The sequence below is a fragment of the Lynx rufus genome, unplaced genomic scaffold (genome assembly GCF_022079265.1).
Source record: "Lynx rufus isolate CCGP_SWC_20201006 ecotype Redwood Valley unplaced genomic scaffold, mLynRuf1.p SCAF_15, whole genome shotgun sequence".
In the NCBI taxonomy this organism is placed as follows: Eukaryota; Metazoa; Chordata; class Mammalia; order Carnivora; family Felidae; genus Lynx; species Lynx rufus.
The window spans coordinates 24,227,083-24,238,601 of record NW_025814829.1 but is presented as its reverse complement, the minus strand read 5'-3'; positions in this window follow the sequence as shown (position 1 = coordinate 24,238,601).

Here is an 11,519-nt window from a genome sequence, read left to right as displayed (position 1 = left end):
CAATAAAGACAGAAGTTGGTTCCTAAAAAGATTAATAAGATGTCTATGTTTCTGGCAAAATTGATTAGATAAATAAGAGAAAAAGCACAAAGAAGTGTTTTGGAAACAAGAAAAAAGACAAATACTGAGAAAGACTGAAATAATGAGAAAATGCTATGCGGAAGTCCATGCCAATAAATTTAGAAAACATACATGAAATGGAAAATTTTCCCAGAAAAACTTAACTGATCAAAACTGATTCAAGAGAAGTAGAAAGCCCGAGTAGACTTTCAACCTTTAAATAAATTGACTCGAAGGTTAAAATTCTTCCTGTAAAAACAGTCAGTCATGGACAGTTTCACAGGAAAGTTTTACGAAATCTTCAACAAGAAGATAGTTCTATTTTACACAAACTATTTCGGTTACTAGGAAAAGACAGATGCATATGAACACAATTTATAAAGCTGAGATCACCTTCATGTCACATTCAGACAAAGAAAGAACGAACATAAGGAAAATGTATATAATCTCAATCATGAATATAAATGCAAAAATATGTAAAAGTAGCCCTTATAAAAACGGATAATGTTCAGTCATTCTTAATTAAAACAAATCTAAACTACAAGCTCTTGAAATAAAAAGGAACTTCCTTGATCTGATAAAGGTATCTAGCAAAATTCTATGCCAGCATGGTCCTTAGCTGTGCAGTGAGAAACATTACTTTTAAAGTCAAGAACAAACCAAAGATACGAGCTATTACAGCTTACAGTCACCATTGTACTAGAAGTTCAAACCACAGTAGTAAGGCATGAAGAAAGAGAAAGGTAAAAAAATTTTAAAAAGAAACTAAACTATAAAAGACTGCACGTGATTAATTATCACAGTTATAGAAAGTTCAGAGCATCAGTAAGTTATGAGAACAATAGAGTTTTAAAAAAGTGAACTTTATTTCTCTGTAACAAAAAAAAAAAAAAATAGTACCCAAATCCCTGAGATTCTTAGGAGTAAACCTTGCAAAACATGTTAGGGACCTTTTAAGAAAATAATCTGAAGCTAATTGAAAGAAGTAAAAAAAGACATGTATAAATGTAGAGATATATTTTACTCATTAAAAGATTCAACATTGTAAAAAAAAAAAAAGTGTTCATTCGTTTCCAATTAATCTCTGAACTCACTGTCATTCCAACCAAAATCTCTATTGTGTTTCAACAAGTAAATCCTAAAACTTACATGAAGAGATGTTTTGAGGCAAAAGAACAAAATAAAGTAAGTTTCCCTCCCATGTATGAAAGTGTATTATAAAGCTACGGTAAGAAAGATTGTGGCTATTAGAGTTAATGTTAGTTTAACGATAGGAAAATAGATAAATAGCAAGAAATAAAGACTTGCAAAATAGAACCATTCATACATGAAAAAGGTATAGGGCATTACACATGAGTACATGAGTAAAGAAAGCACAAACTTTTTTTTAAAGTTTATTTATTTATTTTGAGAAAGACAGAGACAGTGCAAGTGGGGGAGGGGCAGAGACAGAGAGAGAGAGAGAGAGAGAGAGAGAGAAAATCCCAAGCAGGCTCTGCGCTACCAATGCAGAGCCCGATGCTGGGCTCAAACCCATAAAACCGCAAGATGAAGACTTGAGCCGAAACCGAGAGTCTGATGCTCCACCCACTGAGACACCCAGGCGCTCCAGCGTGAACTTTTCAATAATTGGTGGAGGAAAAACTGATCAGTCATATGAAAAATAAAATAAAATTCCATGCCTATCACACACAATCCACAGAGGAAAATTCCAAGTGGAATAAAGACAACTTAAAACTAAAATGGGCAAAGGATATGAATAGGGAAGTCAAAGGAGAAATTCAATTACGGTGAACCAAACACACAGAAAACTCACTTGTAATCAGAGAAATACAAATGGTACAAATGCAAATTATAACCAAGCTAGCATTTTCACATATTAGGTCAGAAAAAAAAAAAAAAAAAAGTGAAACCCTGTGCTGGTATGGATGTGGAACAGGAGACACATACCCTGCCGGTGGGAGCCTGGATTCGCATACTTCTGAGAGCAATTTAGAAATGCATATTTAGGTTGAAGGGTGCACCTTCACAATCCTCAGCAACTCTCATACACATGCCTGAGAAAATAGGCAGAAGAATATTTATTCTAACACCTTTTGCAACAGTGAACAATTAGAAATCACCTAGATATCCACAAACAATAAAATGGATAAATAAATGGTGGTATATTCATACAAAAAAATGCCATACAACAATCAAAATGAATGAATGTGAGCTAAGCAAGTGAACATGGGCAACTCTCAGCATTGAAAGATGGCATGATATCATTTATATAAAATTAAAAAATGTATGTCAGTACTGTATTTTATTACATATTCATATGTAATAAAACTATAAAAAGACACAGAGGAAAAACAGTTGGTGTGTAACTGCATCCGTGGGAGGCAGAGGGTGAGGATGAAATGGGGATAGAATATATAGAAGGTTTTAACTGCATCTGTAACATTGTATTTTTAAAAAGTTGAATCATGACGTGACTGGCTGGCTCAGCCCAGGAAGCATGGGACTCTTGATCTCAGGATCCTGAGTTTGAGCCCCATGTTGGGCATGGAGCCTACTTAAGAACAAAAGTTTTGGGGGGTGCCTGGGTGGCTCAGTCTATTAAGCGTTCAACTTCAGCTCAGGTCAGGATCTCACAGTTCGTGGGTTCAAGCCCCACATCGGGCTCTGTGCTGACAGCTTAGAGCCTGGAGCCTGCTTTGAGTTCTGTGTCTTCCTCTCTCTCTGCCCCTCCCCCGCTCATGCTCTCTGTCTCTCTGTCTCTGCCTGTCTCTCTCCCATCTGTCTCTCAGAAATAAACATTAAGAAAAAATTTTTTTAAAAATTTTAGGTTGAAGCAAATATGGCAAAATATTCAAATTTGACAAACATCAGTGGTCAGCACTTTATGGTATTATTTTCTGTAACTTTCTGTTATATTTGCTGTAACATATTCCTTAAAATCCAGTAGAAAAATATTTGGAAATAAGGAATTTTTTTATATAGTAAAACCAATGTTGCCTGATTTATAACTTTGAATTGTTATGTTAGTTACTTAATATGATAACTACATATTGCATGATGTTAGAAATATTATTCTAACATTTTGAACTTGAGTAACGATGCCTCTTATACATTGATTTCATAACAGTGTTTTCTACTTACAGCGAATGAAGAAATCCTTTAAAATCAAACAGTGCCTTCTGAAATTGCTTCACTAGGGTAAAAGAGTGAAGACAGCAGTATTTAATGAAAATGAGGGAATGATAAAGGAAATTCAAACAGGCTGGTGTAGAAAATGGGGTTAGAGAAAGAGGAATCTGCTAAGGAAACAGGAGAAGACACAAATAAGAGGAAAGAGGAAAACAATTTAAAGACCAACAATAAAGGGAGTAAATTGAAAAGTAATGGAGTGGGTAATTCTTTATGTAATTATAGAAATTACTTGAACAGGCAGATTTAGATGCCAGATGTGATTTAATTTCACTGAGGCCACAGAATTTTACAGTTACTAATGTCTTCTTCAACACCCTTATTTCAAGATGGGGAGGGGTGCCTGGGTGGCTTAGTTGGTTAAGCTTCTGACTTCAGCTCAGGTCATGATCTTACGGTTTGTGGGTTCAAGCCCTGCATTGGGCTCTGTGCTCACAGCTCAGAGCCTGGAGCCTGCTTCAGATTCTGTGTCTGCCTCTCTCTCTGTCCCTCCCCCCCCCCACTCAAATATAAATAAAACATTAAAAAAATAATAAAATGAGGCATGTTTCTTCTGCTTTAGGTATTTTAATAGATAAGTGACATGGGGAACATAAAAATGGAGAGTTGAGAACTATTGTATTAATCCATTCTTGTACTATTTCTATTTCTGCTTTTCCAGCAGAACATTCTCTGTAACACATTCCTTAAAATCAAGTAGAGAAAGTATCAAAGAAGAATCTTCTCTAATTAGGCCCTAAAATAAGCTTGCAACCCACAAAGGAGGAACTTGCCTACACACAGTTCCATTGCGATTACTGTGATTTTCTTTTTTTTTTTTTAATTTAAAGTGAATTATATCACAGTTAAACAGGAAACCGTGTTTTGTTTTGTTTTTTTAATGGTTGTTCGATTTGTCTAGTCAGGAGGTAGCTAAAGAAAACCAGCAAACAAAAGTCAGCTTGGTTGGGGGATACACTGAGCTTGAAGTTTCTTAGTTTTGCTGAACTGTAAATGCACATTATTACCTAATGAAATAAAAGTGCCGAAGTCATGTTGGAGTTTTCCAGATAAACTTCACGAACAGCTCCGGGAACCTTATGCTTAGCTGGTGACAGACTGGAACATTAAGTGGCTGACAAGACTCATGAATGCCTCTTTGTTTGCACAGAGTTGTGCCGTAGTGAGGACGCTGTCCTGCCCAACACTTGCCATTTAAACCTCCCTTTGCTGAGGTTTATAACTTGGCTGGAACGCTTTATTCATCATACAGCCTTCTGTCAAGGGATTAGGTTTTTTTTCTTTAAATATTTTTAAACAAATTCTGAAAACAACACACACCAAGTAAAAGAAACCACACATTTTATGTAGAAACTGATTTTCTTCCTTCACGAATTATGTTCTCACCTTTTATTCTAAGACTTTTGGGGAACGGATGCAATTGGAAAAGTAGGTGCTTCAGGAAGATCTTTGATCAAAAACCAATCATACTCTTGGCAAGTATTTGTTGCATAGTGTAGTTTTAGTTCTAGATTTGGAACCTAGGAAGAGCTAGGACATTCCCTTTGGGAAAAGTGTCGTGATTTGTTTCCTTTTAGAGAGTTTTCTCTAAGAAAAAGAATCTGGGATCCTAGAGAATCAGTTAAAAAAAAACACCTTGTAGTGAAAACTGCATAATGTTGTTCTGAAACTACAACTATTAATATATACGTTTTAAAAGATGATGACAAAATAGTTTTTTAAAAGTTCCAGGAAATTGTGCATAATCACGGAAGTGTCACAGAACTCAAAGATTCGACAAGGCTTCTGAGGCCACTTGGCCCATCTTTCCTCCAGGCAGGACTGTTCCCTTCATTCTTTTACTCAGCACTTTCTCCAGTCCCTTTGGAATGTCTAAAGAAACACAATACAGTCCTTTGAATTACAATTGTTATTTTAGCATTTCATCAACTGGGGCAGCTTTGAGTAGAAATGATTTTTCTAAATTGAATGTTGCTTCTAATCTTCATTAGATTTAAATTTAAGGCGGTGACACTCTTTTTAATGTTGGAATTCTGTCTGGGGATGCTTATTAGCCTGGAAGGCAATTTATAGACTAAGTATTAGTTCCAACATTTACTGTGATTAGTTACCATGTTTCAGAAGAGACAGTTCTGTGTAGAGTCATGCTATAATGAGGTCATCCTATTTTTGAGTTTTTATTGCTTTATCACATGCAATTATTCCACAAAATAATTTACTATCCATTTAGATGTTCAGCTGGAAGTGTCTGGTGAAAAAGAGTTTCTTGAAGGAAAGAAATTGAGGCACAAAACACGTTATAGCTGATGGATCCCCAAGAGTATTTGCCAAGAGAGCTATTTAAAAAAGTAAGAGGCACCATCACCTCAGATCAGCAGGCACTCAAACTGAGACTCTCCCTCTCAGATTCCAGCCCCTGTACTCAAATCTGTGCACAAAAGTGGGCATAATGATAACAGCAGAATGAAGCGACCCAAATGTCCATCAAGATGGTAACACTAACTCTGTGGAATATTATGCAGTGATAAAAGGAATGTGCTGGTCTGGGAACATTTCCAACAAGCATATAAAGAACAGTACATGCAGCATGATTCCAATTACTAAACGAAATGAACCTCCACCACCCCCCCCCCCCCCGCCAAAAGTAAGAGACAGTTAAAATGTTTTATTTGTGAGCAACAGGAGTAAATAAACAAACTGAAAATCTTATTATCACTTAAACTACAAACTACATCTTCTGTCTTTTATAACTATTGCTCTTGGAGAGAGAATCCTCCACGTGAATCCTGCTGCCATGTTGTGAGGACACTCAAGCAGCCTTGGAGAGGCCCACTTGGTGAACAACTGAGGCCAAGAGAGTTCTAAGTAGAATGGACAACCCTATAAGCAATTTTACCAAAATCTCAAAATGCAAACTTTCTGAAAAGTGGGACAAATAGGCTTTACTTCTGTGTTTTCAGCGATTCATCCTGTCTCTGTCAGCAAATTTTCTTCTTGGAAAAAGACATTTAGGGCTGTGGAGCCATTCTTTTAGTTCTATTCATCAGTAAAAACCAAGTATCTAATTAGACTATCTAGAATCACTGTTTTTATATTGTAGTTGTTTTTATTATTTTTTTAATTAAAAATTTTTTTAGTGTTTATTTAGTTTTGAAAGAGAGAGAGAGAGAGAGAGAGAGGGAGAGAGAATGAGGGAGGGAGGGACAGGAAGGAGGGAGACACAGAATCAGAAGCAGTCTCCAGGTTCTTAGCTGTCAGCACAGAGCCCGATGCTGGGCTTGAACTCACAAACCTTGAGATCATGACCTGAGCTGAAAAGTCAGACACTCAACCGACTGAGCCACCCAGGGGCCCCATATTGTAGTTGTTTTTAAATATTCCCTCAGCTATAAATAAAATAGCCATTTCCTAAAGAGTTCATTTGAAATTCTGTGGTGCCCATCCACAATGGGCACAAAATGAATAAACATTCTAGGAGGATTGGGAGGAGGGAGGAGAAGGAGTATCGGTCTATCACATATAAATCTGTGTTTATATAAGTCATATAAACCATGGAAATGAATATTTCTTAGAGGGAGTAAAATGTAATCCTCAAAGCTTTTTTCTTCTTACCAAAGATCCAGAGTGGTTTATATAACCCTTCCCATTGCTATTTGGGAAGATAAAAGGAGAGGGAAGGAGAGAATGTGGAGGGGAAGAAGGATAAGGATAGGAGGGTAGAGAGGTTGAAAGTAGAAAGTGTGTAGAGGGGGTTGGAGAAGCAAAACAGAGAAGAACATTTGCTATAATGTCATTGGTGGAGAGCAAATCACTCCCCAGGTCCCATCTCCAGGAAGACTTTAGTGACCCCTCCCCCAATGCACTGTCATATCCTTTCACTATTGCTGCATAATTGATTAACCCAAAACTATCTCATACAGTTTCTCAGGGTCAGAAGTCTAGGGAAAGTCTAGGAGTCACTATGGCTCAGCCTCCCACGAGGCTGTTCACTTTCTCTGATGGCCTGCCAGGGACTGGTGGGTAAGCTTCTAAGATGGCTCACTCACATGACTGCTAGCAGGCAGCCTCAGCTGTTCACCAGGTGGACCTCTTTATAAGCTGCTTGAGTGTCCTTACAACATGGCAGCAGGATTTCCCCAGACCAAGAGATCCAAGAGAGAAGAAGCAGAAAGCTGCAATGCCTTTTATGACCTTGTCTCCAATGATTAGCTTATGAACACTGTCCTTTGTGCTTTTTTCTTATTCTTTAGAATTGAGTCTCTTTTTTCCATCCCAAATTCAAGGGAAGGGGAATCAGGCTCTATCTTTTGAAGGGAAAATTAAAGAATTTTGAACATATTTTAAGCCACCATGTCACTTACTCTCCTTGGGCTGGCAAAGGCGTTCTACTCTCTGCTCTCTTGTGTTGTATGGTAGGTATTACATTTACATCACTGTGACCCCATCATTCTTTTATTCAATTCATAATGAAAATTACTAGTAGAAATAATAACACACACACACACACACACACACACACACACACACACATACACAGACTATGGCCTGGACTGCACACAGTCAAAGTTGTAATGGATAAAAAATTCCTTAGAGAATCACATCTTTTTAACAAAATTATAGGTATAAAAATGTGACTCAGGGAAATTGAACCTGTTAAAAATAATGGCCACAGAACAAAACTTACAGTAGCAAGTTGCTGTTAGAATTTGATATAAACAAGAGAGTCATACAAAAAAAAATCTTGGTTGTAAATTTACATGGAAAAGAACTAATTCTGGTGAAAATAATCTCAGGAGAACATTAAAAAAAAATCGAAACAAAATTGGGAATGGTTTAACTACAGAGCAGAGACAGTTGACCAAAGAACGAAATTAGTCTAATGACACTCTCTCCGAAAACACTATCTTCACAATCAGCATTGTTGGTATAATTCTGATTAAAATGCTTGTGTTAGTACATAGAGTAAAAATGTTCTAGAGATCAAAACAGTGGAGGCTCAATATTTCTGCAGACCACACACCTGTGACAGGGGAGCTTGGCCGGCTCAGTCAGTAGAACGTGCAACCCTTGATCTTGAGGTCGTGGATTTGAGCCCCACATTGGGTGTGAAAATTACTTGAAAACAACAAAATGCCTATGACAGTTTATCTACATTACATGTCCTTTCGGTGGGGTGGCAGTGGATGAATAGCTTTTTAAAGTTTAACATCTAAGGCAGAAACTGGAAATGAAAAGATTGACAGAATTCACTACAGAAAAACAAGTACATCCAAAAAATGCAGTAATTAACATTGCATCAAAAGAGAAGTGATTACTTGGAAAGATGACTGTATTTGACAGAAAAAGAGTCAATATGTTTAATGTCTATCTCTCAGAAATCAATATGAGAAGAAGACAAACACCCTAATAATAAATCTTTGGTACAATCTTTCTGAAGGGCAGTGTAGCATATATATCAAAAGACATACAAAAATGACTTGGCAATTCACATTTAAGAATTTATCCATACCTAAGAATAATCAGTGAAATAGGCAAAGGTATACTTTTGAGAGCATTCCTTATAGCAGTATTCCTGAAGACAAAAAATATAGAAATAACAAAAATATCCTATAATAGAGCCTTGGTTAAAACCTAAAAAGTAGAGGCGCCTGGATGGCTCAGTCCAAGTCATGATCTCACGCTTCCTGAGACTGAGTCTTGCATTGGGCTCTGCACTGACAGTGTGGAGCCTGCTTGGGATTCTCTCTCTCTCCTTCTCTCTCTGCCCCTCCCCCACATGTGCTCATTCTCTCTCTCTCTCTCTCAAAACAAATAAAAAACCTAGAAAAAAGTTTTTAAAAATTAAAAACAATACACCCATATGATGAAATTCTATTATGCATTAAGTTGATGTTTTAGATGAGTATTTATTAATATCCCTTGATATTAATATCAGGGTGCCTGGGTGGCTCAGTCAGACTCTTGATTTCAGTTCAGGTCATGATCTCGTGGTTCGTGAGTTCGAGCCGGCATCGTGCTCCAGGCTGGCAGTGTGGAGCCTGCTTGGGATTCTCTGTCTCTCCCTCTCTCTCTCTCTCTGTCCCACCCTCCCCCCCCTCTCTCTCTCAAAATAAATAAACTTCAAAAAATAATAATATTAATATCAAGGTCTATTAACTATAGTATTACGTAAAAGAAACAAGTTATAAATGGGATGTACAATACAAGCTCGTTTTAGTAAAAAATGAATGAAAGGATAAACAAAGCCTGCCTCTGGGTGATGAAATTATAAGTGTTTATTTTTTCATTTGCTTTTTGTTTTCCTTTGTTTCATTTCATGTTTTGAGAGAAAGAGTGCTCATGTACAGGAGAAAGAATATTAAGCAGGCTCCATACCCAATGCAGAGCCCACTGTAGGACTTGATCCCACGACTGTGAGCTGAGCTGAAATCAAGAGCCAGATGCTTAACCAACTGAGCTACCCAAATGCTCCAGCTTTTTTTGTACTTTTTGTATTTTTTTAATTAAATTTTTAAAAATGTTTATTCTTTGAGAGAGAGAGGAGAGAGAAAGAGAGAGAACACAAACAGGGAGGGGCAGAGAGAGGGAGACACAGAATCTGAAGCAGGCTCCAGGCTTTGAGCTGTCAGCACAGAGCCTGACGCAGGGCTCGAACTCACAAACTCCAAAATCATGACCTGAGCCTAAGTTGGACGCTTAACCAACTGAGCCACCCAGGCGCCCCCATATTTTTTTTTTTAAAGAAATGACTGGATTCCTTTTATCATGAGAGAAAAATTGTGTTTTAGGTATAAAAAATGCACTCACTTGCAATTAGAAGGATGTTTTCTACATTTTTTTTTTTGTATTGAGGTAGTGTTCCTTAAGTTATTTATGGTATTTTCCTGCTTTTAATGAAAAGAAAAAAACATACTTAAAAAAAAAGTGCTGGCCAGGATTTGGGAACAGGCTGCGGTTACATCCACCTTCTTCTGATCCTGCCCCCACATTTCTGCTCCCATTTCCCACTCCCACCCCAACTCTAAAAAGTTAACCACACTAGCTAAAGTGGCCCATGGAAGATAAACAATAACATGTATTTCCAGTGAAATAAAAACTTAAATGGTGTAAGGGTATCCAACCGGCTTGAACCAACCGCTCTATGTGGATATTCACAAAAACATACAAGACTCAGTGGGGGAGATAATTGTTTCTGTTTGCGCACATCCAGGTGGTTCCTAGTACTTCCAATTCCAAACAAATAAAATATTCCATTTTATTTACAAGTGGTCATTATTCTGAATTATGTCCACCAGTGTAATATAACAAACAATGTTTTAAAATACAGTAAGAAATAGGTTTAAGCAGATTTTAAGTGGATTAGCGAAAGCACGAGAGTATTGCTTCTATTTTTAAGGAAACCTCTTTTATTTTGGAATGGTGGACGACTTTCTGAGCACATTTGCTTTTCTTTCCTTTTCAATTCCAGCTTTCATTTTGAATCACCTAACAGTGAAATGTTTAGGGCAAAAATAACGTTTTGACTTCTCTAGCTTCCATAAAGAATACCATTTTGCATGTCACAAGCTTTTGCCTTTTCTAATTCCCAAGTCAAGCTGTAATTTTCCTCTTCTAGTTTTATCCAGAACCTTTAAATTAGCAACATAAGAAACTAAACAGGAAGTTACATTTCTCTGATCTAGAAAGTTAGGAGGAAGATGGGCAACAGATGAGAAAACTAAAGTAGGAGAAGGAAGCCACCATATCTTGTTCCCGTTAATCAAAATCATACATTCAGAATTCTCCTATTATCCTGACTGAAAAGACCGAACATCAGAAAGAAGTACAGTATATTTTTTCAGCTGTCTGTAGATCATCATGAAAGGAATGGTCATTGCCTGTGTCTACCAATAGTTCCAAATCTATTTTGAAAGAGGTCCACAAAAGTTTAAGCATAGCTAACTAGTGCTTTAAAGGAAGATTTGATTTACATATTTAGTGGCCAAAAAAACCCCCACAACAACTTAGCCTTTAGGCCATGACTTGTTCAAATACCAACATGTTTGAAAATACCAACATATTTGAAATTACAATAATAACTGTTTCCATAGCAAATATGATACACAAAAACAACAGATTTTGGCTTTGTTTTTCTGAATGCTGTTTGGAGCCAGTTTTGTTTAAGAAGCTAATCTGGAAGTTCAGTTGACTAGAGCCGTGGCCTCCAGACTTTGGGGTTTCACAAAGCAGCCAAGTTTCCTAAATGAATGAATAAATAAATAAACTGG